Source organism: Bos indicus, chromosome 19, assembly GCF_029378745.1.
Source record: "Bos indicus isolate NIAB-ARS_2022 breed Sahiwal x Tharparkar chromosome 19, NIAB-ARS_B.indTharparkar_mat_pri_1.0, whole genome shotgun sequence".
NCBI lineage: Eukaryota > Metazoa > Chordata > Mammalia > Artiodactyla > Bovidae > Bos > Bos indicus.
In genome coordinates this window covers 8,785,121-8,795,432 of record NC_091778.1, presented here as the reverse complement: position 1 = coordinate 8,795,432, position 10,312 = coordinate 8,785,121, and the positions used below count along the sequence as shown (strand labels likewise).

Genomic DNA, 10,312 nt, shown 5'->3' with positions numbered 1-10,312 from the left:
GGCAGGGTCTGCAGTCAGGAATGGGAGTGGGCACCCTCCTCTGCACAGAGCCTGGCATCCTCCGATCCCACCCCTCCATCATCCCATCTCCCGTCACTTTTGGAGACTGGGCTTGCAGGCCCACAAACAAGAGCCCTCCTGCGCTCTGTGTCAGGGACTCTTCACTCAGCCGTGAGTGACAATTCATTGAGTGGCCTGTGGATGTCAGGCCAGGTCTCTGCAGCACCAGGTCCTGCTTTTGAGGGATAAATCAGAGCCCTGAGAAAGTCTCTTTTAATGTGTATGATGTTTGAAGCACGGGAATTATAAACTTCATTCGAATGAAAATGGTTATTGCAGTTATTTCCCGAGCACTTTCTCCAAGACTCCAACCCTCCCATCCACCCTCAGGGGTGGCTGTTTGTATGTTTTCACTGGGGTATAAATTTCCTCACACTGTAATCGCAGACGCAGTGAGATTAGAGTTTCAGAGGCAATTCTCTGTAGTGGATTTTGTTTTCCTTAGCAGCTTTCTCTTCTTCAGAAAGGTGGAAAGGGAAAACACCCCTTAAGTTTTAATTGTCTGGTGACCTGAGTAGCTAACAGTCTCTTTGGGAACTAACCTTTAGCCTGGCTTGTTCAGGTACCTGATGCATCTTTCAGGATGCCTCCCTCTTCCTTTTTTTTTTTTTTTAAGGCTGCTCCGTGACACTTGCAGGATCTTAGTTCCCTGACTGGGGATCGAACCTGTACCCCCTGCAGTGGAAGTGCAGAATCCTAACCACTGGACCATCAGGGAAGTCCCTCCTTGTTCTTCTCTAAGATGGGTGAGGAGGGTCTTGCCAGGAAGGAGGAGGGTGTGGTATTGATGTCTTTGCAGGAGAAAGGGCCTGCTGTGCTTATCCCAGAGATGGGCTCCAGGCCACACTTGATGGACATGATTCCAGGACAGGGCAGCTACAATCTGCCCCATAAAGTGCATTTTTTTTTTCTGGAACCAGTAGCCAGAGGTGGTTTGCATGAGGAGGCCGTATTGTGAGGGCTCATGGGTTCCCTGGGTGAAGCTCTGGGCAAGAGACGCCAGTGTCTGAAGGGTGAAGTGAGCCACACATGACAGACCCCACCAGCCTCTGGACGTGCTCCCCACCCGCTCTGTGGGGAGACCCGGCTGCTCCCAAACTGCCCTCCCCAGCCAGCTCAGCATTGGTCCGAATGACTTGACTCTCAGGCCGGTGGAGAGCTGGTCCCCTCCTACTGAACCTGGAGTTGCCAATTAGCACCCTACCACCAGGAACCCTGCTGAAATGTGGGCCATTCCTTCCTGAAATTGAGGCTTTGGATGTAAAAAGAACACAGAAGTTGGTTGACACCCCGCAGCCTCAAGACGGCCTCGTCTCCTCCCGCAGCTTGGGAGAGGAGTCATGCCAAGCTTTCCACCTTCTCCACGAGGTATGAAACTAGGAAGGGGACACGCATGATCCCCTAGAACCTGGACCGGAGGTTTTCTCGGTACCACTGCACCTGCAAGGGGAAGGGCAAGATGCTCCAAGTACTGGGTAATTTTCTGGGCCTGGTGATGGTGAGGGCAGGAGCTGTGATGGTGAGGGCAGGAGCTGTGATGGTGAGGGCAGGAGCTGTGATGGTGTTGGTGGTGCATCCGTGTGCTAGGCTGGCAACCCTGGCCTTGGGAAGCCAGCTGCTCCTGGATTGATTACAGCTGGAGGGCTGTTACGGGCCCCCAGGAGGACGAGTGGGCTGTGGCTCCAGGTACTCTGCTGGAGGTTGAGCTCTTTCTTCACCTTTCGCCACTGCCAAGGGAGGGCGACAGAGCCTCAGGCTGGGCCTGCTCCCAGTCCCTCAGTGGGCAGAGCACAGAGCTTAAGGCTGTGCATGAAACAACCTCAGTGCATGGCTGGAGCCAGGCCATGGAATGCCCAGATACACAGGAGCCACTGTTCCAGCCCAGGTCTCCAGGGACTGGGGCTCCAGGGAATGAATGCCTGCATATTACCTCCTCCCCAAGAACCTGAAAGCTCTGTGCACAGACCGGGGTTGTGGAGGGGATAACTGAGAGCTGGGATGGGGTTGGCCCCCGGGCTGCCGAGGGTGGCTCCGAAAGATGCTGTTCCGAGGCAAGGCCAGGGTTGAAAACTACCAGATAGAACAACAATGCGTTACTGTGGAGGGGGCTGAGCAGAGAAGCCACAGGGAGATACCTGGCAAGGTGAGCCACAGGCTTTGGAAGTGTAGAGAGGTGGCAAGGGCTGGCGTGTTCCCTGAGGTGTTGAAAGAAGACATGTACTCGGGCGTGGTGGAGCTTTTTATAGAGAACCGACCATTCTGGAACATCTATCCATCCGTGCATCCGTCTTTCACCCATCCATTCACTAAGTCATTCTCATTCATCCAGTAGCCCTTGCAGTATGCGTGGGAATGTGCTGAGAGTGGTGGGAGAATGGAAAATCCACTAAGGTCAGCCCTCAGATGGTCTCCATCCCTGAAACATAGCCAGGCTGGGGCTCAAGGATTAGCCCACCACGGTACCCGTCTTGCATTCCCCTTGCTGCCCCTTGCGCCCATCTGGATAAGAACAAGAGTTGCTCTTTTTTTTTTTTTTTTTTTTTTACTATCTACTACAGATGCTGTTGTGGGTGCTTTGAATCCATGTTTTCATTTAGTGTTCATGCAACCCTTGTGAGGGAAGCAAGGTCTGGAAAGTTTAAGGAATTTGCTCAAGTAACTTGCTGAGTCAGCGAGCGACAGAGCTGGGCCATGAGCTGAGCTCTTGACTCTGAAATGAAGGCTTCCTCTACCCTGCCCTGATGCCTCTCCACTCATAGGACCCTGCTGGCGGCTTTTAAGGTCCTAGAGCAGGATGGGTCAGCATCTGCAAAGGAGAGTCTTTAAAAAAAAAAACCGAAAACTTATTTGGGGCTGCATAAGGTCTCAGTTGTGGCCCTTGGGATCCTCTGTAGCAGGAGCGGTCTTTTAACTGTGGCTGGTGGGCTTCTGGCTCGTCGTGGCGTGAGCTCAGTTGCAGTGCACGCACTGAGTTGCCCTGTGTCATGTGGGATCTTAGTTCCCCGACTGACCAAGGCTCGAACCCGCATCCCATGCATTACAAGGCAGATTCTTAAATACTGGAGAGCCAGGGAAGTCCCAGCAAAGGAGTCTTTTTATTTCTGACCCTGACCCTACAGTAGGGTCTGCAGGGACCAGGGACACCTACCCTACCGTCCACAAAATGCGCCGAACCTTCGTGTACACACGTGGTTCATATGTTGGATCTTCAAGCAAATCCCTTCATATTTTGTAGATTTGCTTTCTCTGCTGCTGCTGTGAAGTCGCTTCAGTCGTGCCCGACTCTGTGCGACCCCCCAGACGGCAGCCCACCAGGCTCCACCATCCCTGGGATTCTCCAGGCGAGAACACTGGAGTGGGTTGCTGTTCTAGTACCCAGCTTATCGGGGTACTGTGAGAACTGAGTGAACTCTTTCATGTCGAACACTTAGAACTGTACCTGGTATGTCGTGAGTGCTCAGTAAGTATGAGCCATTAGTACTGCTTGAGGTTTTGTTTCCAGATTTTTCCGTGGCTAGCACAGCTGCAGAACTCCTCAGTGCAGCCTCTTCCTCTTAGAGATGAGGAAGCCCATGGGAGGCAGACCTGCCCAAGGTGGTTTTGTGAGCTTTGTGACCATGAGCTTCACCGGTCTTCAAGGTCAGAAGTCTGTCTGGTTGCTGGGCAGATGGTGGTTTAGGGTGCCTTCACCCACAAGTGGTGCTGAGTTACTACCAGAACTGCCCTCTTCCTTCCAACCCTCCTTGGAGGATACCAGGAACTGCAGCCAGCTTCCCTTACCCGAGGGCACATGTCCACTTGGTGGCTTCTCTGGGGTCCCCATTCCCTTCCCCTCTCCACGAGGGCCCAGGCTGAGCTTCTGCAGAGCAAAGACGGTATCTCAGCATCTCCGAATCCCTGAGGCCTTGCATCTAGTAGGGACCCGGTAAGTCTTTCCTCAGGGAACAAGGAAGGGTTACTCTGGCACTGAGGAGGCAGCTATGTGGCCTGTCTACGTTGTGAGCCAACGTAAGGTCAAACCAATGGAAACAGAGTGGGTGCGTCTGGTACTTGGAATTCTTCTTCAACAGAGTAGCAAGCATGACTTCACAGAGGGATCGACGTGCTCAGTGGCTGACTGAGGGCCGGGTGGGACAAGGACCCAAGACCCCAACTCCATTGCCCTGTTTCTTCCTGGCGCTCCTTCTTCTTTCAGATCCTGGGCTTCCTGAAGTCACGAAGCGTCATGCGTTTGTCTGTGTGTTCTAGCGTCTTAGCACAGGGTGCTGAGGTGGGTGAGTCCGTGTGTGTCTGCTCTCTGAAAACCTGTCTTTGTGTGTCTGCAGGCCCCAAGCCAGTGGGGACCCCCCTGTTGCTTCGGATCCTGCCAGACAGACCTCTCTTTCCTAAGCCCATCCCTGCAGACCACTTCGTTATCTTTTATGTCCCCTCCCCAGCCTCCTCTTCCCCGTCCCCCAGCCCTCCCACCCACGAATAGAAGCTCAGGGAGTCAGGGCTCCGAAGAGAGTGGCCTGCCCAGATCTGATCAAGAGACAAGTGAGAGGCAATGATTTGTGAAGAAATCCTGGTCCCGTCTAATGGAATTTTCCCAAAATAAATTCATGTAAACAAGTTCCCACAAAGAGGCAGTCAGGGGAGCCGGGTGTGTAAACAGCGTGAACAGTCCCAAGTGCTATGGACTCCAGGGGCGCTGTGTCGTCTGGAGGGGGGGCTGTGGGGAGACTCCCTTTAGCAAAACACCTTTGGCTCCAGTGCTTCTGACATCATAATGTCAGCCAATTCATTAACTGAAAGAAAAAAAAAATGTCCTTCTTTTACTATCATCTCCAAAACGTAGCAACGCCACTTTGCAGCTGAAAAGACCGCAGAGAGGACTTTGTTTACATTTCTCATCCCATTTGAAAAACCAATCAGGAGATTATCTTCCAGCCAGGGGGGAGGGATGGTGGGGGGAGGGATGCTGGGGGGAGGGGTTGGGGGGAGGGGTTGGGGGGTGTCAGTGGCTGGCTGAAAACTCCCTGGAGACAGAGAAAACCATGTCTGCTCGGTGCTCGGGGGCGGGCATGAATACACTCATAGAGTTCCTAGAATTAAGATGGAAATCGGCTCTCCTGAAGGCACGCAGAAGGACACCGAATTCTTGTGGCCTGGACGTCTGTGGCCACGTCCACACGCACGGCTGCTGCAGGCTGGGCTGTGTGCATGGCCGTGCAGACCAGGCTTCCGGAGGGAAGTGTGTGCAGGCGATCTGGGTGGGACACACCTTTCCCCCAGACGTTTTTTCCAACCGAGTCTGACTTTCCCAAGGCTGGGTTGTTTTCAAGACTTTGCACTTGATGACTTTCCCTCCCTCCCGTTACCAGGGCCCAGGGAGAGGAGACCTGGGTTCAAGTTCTGGCCAGGCTGCTACCAGGAGACCTTTCAGCAAACAGCGTAACTTCTCTGGCCTTGGGTTCCTCCTCTGTGCAGTGGGAACCTGGATAACATTCCCAGCCCTGTGTGCTTGGGGGAGTTGTCAGGTTTGAGTCAGGAAGTGGCTCAAAGTTGAGGGGTTTTATTTATTAGAGTGAATTCTGATTTCTGCTTCAGCTGTATCTTGGCTCAGTTGGATTTTGCCAAGGACCTGACTGGCTTTGCAAAAGTCAGGGCCAGGGAAACAGGGGGAGTTGAAAGGCGGGTGCCTGGAGGCGTGCAAGGAGAAGCAAAGATGCCCCTGGGAGGTAGGAAGGGGCGGCAGGGAAGAGGTCACCAGCAATCTGCTGGGCTGACGCGCCCCATGCAGGGCTCCAGATCAGGGCTGCTCTCTGTCAGCCTGATCCTTTAACCAAGCACACGCCTGCTGGTCAGGGTGATGTGGATGCTGACTGTGGCCACCGGGCTCTGGGTCTTGAATTTCAGCCCGAAGGTGGTTGTCTATCCCCTTTGCCATGTGCCTTTGTAACGCCCTCCTATTGTGGGTGAAGGTCACTTCCTCCCCATGCCGATGTCACCTTGGCCATCGGACGTGAGATACTAAAGTCAGAGGTTTCTCATGTGCTTATGCAGCTTGATCTCTTGTGCTCCTAGGATCTGCCATGAGAAAAAGCATGCCCCAGTAGCTGCTGACCCAAGAAAAGCTGTGGACGTGTAGACAGGCTTGCACTCATCCCTGAGCCTGGAGCCAAGCATAGCTGAGCTACAGCCTGACACAGAGCTGCCCTGACCAACTCATAGAGCTGAGAGTGATGGAAACAAATGCCCTGAGCTTGGGGAGTTTTGTTCCACGGCATTGTTGCAGTCTGATACACTGATAATGGCAATGAGGATAACGCACAGTTTCCTGACCCCCGAGATTTGCAAAGGTGAGGACACAGTTTTGATATTGGAGTTCAGTTAAGACGGTACTAAGCCAAATGGGGCTTCCCTGGGGGCTCAGGGGTAAAGAATCGCCTGCCAGTGCAGGAGACGTCAGACATGACTTAGCAACTAAACCACAACAGCAAGCAACGAAGTGAAGATGGCCTGTGATCACTTATAATGACAGATTTTCTGTTTCAACGTATTAGCTTCCCCACACATGTAGAACACAGATGCCTATGATGTCACAGGGCTTCCCAAGTGGGGCTAGTGGTAAGGAACCCACCTCCCAATGCAGGAGACGTAAGAGACTCGGATTTGATCCCTGGGTTGGGAAGATCCCCTGGAAGAGGGCATGGCAACCCACTCCAATGTTCTTGTCTGGAGAATCCTGTGAACAGAGGAGCCTGGCGAGCCACAGTCCATGGGGTCACTAAGAGTTGGATACAGCTGAACTGACTTAGCACATGCACAAAAAATGTCATAAACAGAAGGCAGGACGCTGAGTAGCTTGCTGGGTGAGTGCTTGGCCTCTGAAGTCACATGCTCTCAGATTTGAATTCTGACTTTTTGTCACATTCAAACTGTGTGACCTAGGGTAGTTTACTGAGTCTCTCTGAGTCTTAAGCGCTTCATCTTTGAAATGAAAATAATTTTTTTGTGAAAGGGACACAAAATAGGGTAGCAACATTTTTAGTGCAGGGTCTGCCACCTGGTGAGTGCCATCTAAATACGCTCATTATTATTAGCTGTTATTCTGGATGGGAAATAATGTTTGTGTCCATCAGGCAATGTCTCCGTGAAAGGCTGAACATGGTAGAGGATGTAAGTGACTGTGGGGAGATGCAGGGAGGGCCTGGGCTCCAGGTAGTGTGGGCTGAGCTCTCACCTGGGTGAGGTGGTGACATCCTTCAGCATTCCTGAGCTCCGTCCCTTCGTCAAAAGCCCCCCCCCTCACTTGTCATCTGCTGCGCAGTCAGCCGGTCCGCCCCCGATGGGCCTCTAGGAAACAGGACTCCTTGTGCTTGAAGGAGGAGAGGAGGGTGGTGGACAGAGGAGGAGTCATTGCTTCAGGATTAGGGCCTGTGTGTTGGGGACCCAGAGGGTTGGCAATTTGGACCTTGTTGATGGAGGGGACACTCCCTGGGGCTGCTGAAAGAGCATGACCTTCATTCTGTAAAGCTCCCGGATGCTTGGGGATCTTTCCCCATCAACTTTGGCTGAAACTAACCATGAAGACAAAGATGAGTACAGTGATAAGTTACACTTCAGGGTGGTGGACAGTTCTCTATGAGGAATGCTATTAGATTTTGCTTCTCTTTGGTCTATGAGGAAGGCAGAAGAGGGTTTTCAGCCCCGTTAATGGAGAAGCAGCAAGTGAGAATCTCAGTCCACAAACTCAGATGTGCAAATATTCAACTTAAATTTCTATTTCAAGCTCCCTTATGTTGGAAGGACACAATTTGGTGGATTCATTGGTAGATTCCATTCCCTGTGGGCCTTGCCCTGCCCTGCGGCACTTCTCTTGAGTTTCTGTCTGAGTTCCAGGGGCAGACTAGTCTTTGCAGGTCTCCACTGAGATGTCCCTTGTTCTGGTCATTGAGGTCACCGCTGTGTCTGCCACTTCTTATTCTTAACTGCAAGCGCTCTAGCTGCCTCTTGGCTAACTTCTGGGCCTCTCTTGGCTACACAAGGAATAGTCCTTTGCTCCCATGCACTCTGTTTAGTTCCAACCCAGCGAGGTTCTATTGGATCCCCCTTTTCTGGACACGCCACACAGCCGCTCCCCTGTGGGTTTGCCACCACCTCTCCATGGCTCCATCTAAAAATCGAGGCCCAGGCCCCCTCTTGCCCCCGATCCCACAAGCCTGGATAGAAGGAGCTGGTTGTTTCCCCATCTCTGCAGCACAACCAAGCTCGTTCGTCATTAGCTTCTTCCACACTTGTAGTAACGGGGCAGCGTTAGATGCCAATCGCATGACTGTATAATAGTTTAAACTCTGGAGTTTATTCATCATGAAACCTGAAATGGATGTCTTTCATCAGTAGGTGGCTCTCCGGTCCCCTTCCATCCGTAGCCTATGCATCCTCAGCACGTGGCTCCCAGAGTTGCTGGTGTGTTGGCCTTAGGCCGGGGACAGAGCAGGAGCATCCGAGAACTGAGCTTGGAAGGTGTTCTGGGCCAGGCCTGGAAGTGCCCTGCGCCACAGCTGATAGCACTCTGTGTGCTAGGACTCGGTTACCTGGCTGTGCTTACCTGCAGAGGTGTCTGGCAGGTGTAACCTACCTGCAAGGGGGATGGGCTTGGTAAACAGCTAGCCTGTCTTGCCATGCCATTACTTACTTTTTTCTTTTCTTTTTTATTGTAGTTGATTTACACCTTTGTATTAATTTCTGCTCTCCAGAAAAGTGACTCAGTTATATATATATATATTCTTTTTTGTATTCTTTTCCATTATGATTTATCCCAGGAGATTGAATATGGTTCCCTGTGCTGTATAGTAGGGGCTTGTTGTCAGTCCGTTCTCTGTGTAATACTTTGCATCTACTAACACCAGATTCCCAGTCCACCCCTCCGCTCCTCGGGAACAACAGGTCTGTCCTCTACGTCTGTGAGTCTGTTTGTGTTTCATAGACAGTTTCACGTGTGCCGCATTTTAGGTTCCACATGTAAGTGATATCCTATGGCATTTGTCTTTCTCTTTTTGACTTGCTTCACTCAGTGTGATAATCTGTAGGTGCATGCATGTTGCTTCCAATGGCATTATTTCATTCTGTTATGGCTGAGTAGTATACACATACACACACTCACACACACACACACATATATATCACACATTATTCAGCCATTCATCTGTTGATGGACATTTAGGTTGCTTCCACATCTTGGCTATTGTGAAGATGCATGGATCTTTCAGAATTATAGTTCTGCCCAGATATATACCCAGGAGTGGGGTTGCTGCCTCATATGGCAACTCTATTCTTAGTTTTCAGAGGAACCTCCATACTGTTTCCCCTGGTGACTGTACCAACTTACATTTCTACCAACACTGTAGGAGGGTTCCCTTTTCTCCACAGCCTCTCCAGCATTTGTTATTTGTAGACTTTTTAATGATGACTATTCTGACCAGTGTGAGGTGCATACCATTACTTCTTTATATGAGGGGTCTTTTAATTAATCTTAGATCAAGCAACCTAGTTCTGATTTATCATGTAATTGCTGTGTCCTGAGGCCCCTAGGGTCCATTTTTGAAACTCAGAAAGCTTTTTCTTGGCTTCCAGGGTAGCTTTCCTTCCCTGAAGAAATAGATGCTGCAGAGTTCAGTTGCCTCAGGGGACAAGGGACCTAGAAACAGGAAATACCAGAGGAAAGCGCATCAATAAATATTTCACAGTCTTAGAGGTAAAGTGACTTGTTGACAACTATACAGCTAGGAAGTGATGGAGCAGGGCTTGGTCCAGAATTTAGAGCCTCAACCTCTTTGATGGGGATCCCCAAGTCATGACATCCAGTAAATCAAGAATCCAGAAGAGCTCCAGTTCATCCACATTCCAGTGTGTGGTGTCTGGACCAAAGATGTGGGGACACAGTCAGTGACATAGTAGGAATGAACTGGAGAACCCCAAGAACCATGTGTGGGACTCTGCATCCCCCTGAGTCTATACTGATCTTTCCTTCTCTTCCTTTCTTACCTGCCCTTCCACCCCAATTTCATCTTATCTTTACCTACTCTCTCTCTCTCTTTTTGGTGGAGACTGGGGGACCACTCCGTGAAGCATGCGGATCTTGGTTCCCCAACCAGGGGTTGAACCTGTGACCTCTGCAGGGGAAGTATAGAGTCCTAACCTCTGTACCACCAGGGAACTCTTCTACCTACTCCCTTCTAAGTCTCCCCCTCTTTATCAACCCCTTCGA

The 10,312-nt window shown here is 51.2% G+C and overlaps 1 non-coding gene across 1 annotated transcript; it reads right to left on the bottom strand.

Annotated features, from left to right (window-relative positions):
- Window positions 1-705: 705 nt before the first annotated feature.
- Window positions 706-778, bottom strand: TRNAG-UCC (transfer RNA glycine (anticodon UCC)). Its single transcript has one exon. It is a non-coding gene; the product is annotated as a tRNA-Gly (tRNA).
- Window positions 779-10,312: the final 9,534 nt, after the last annotated feature.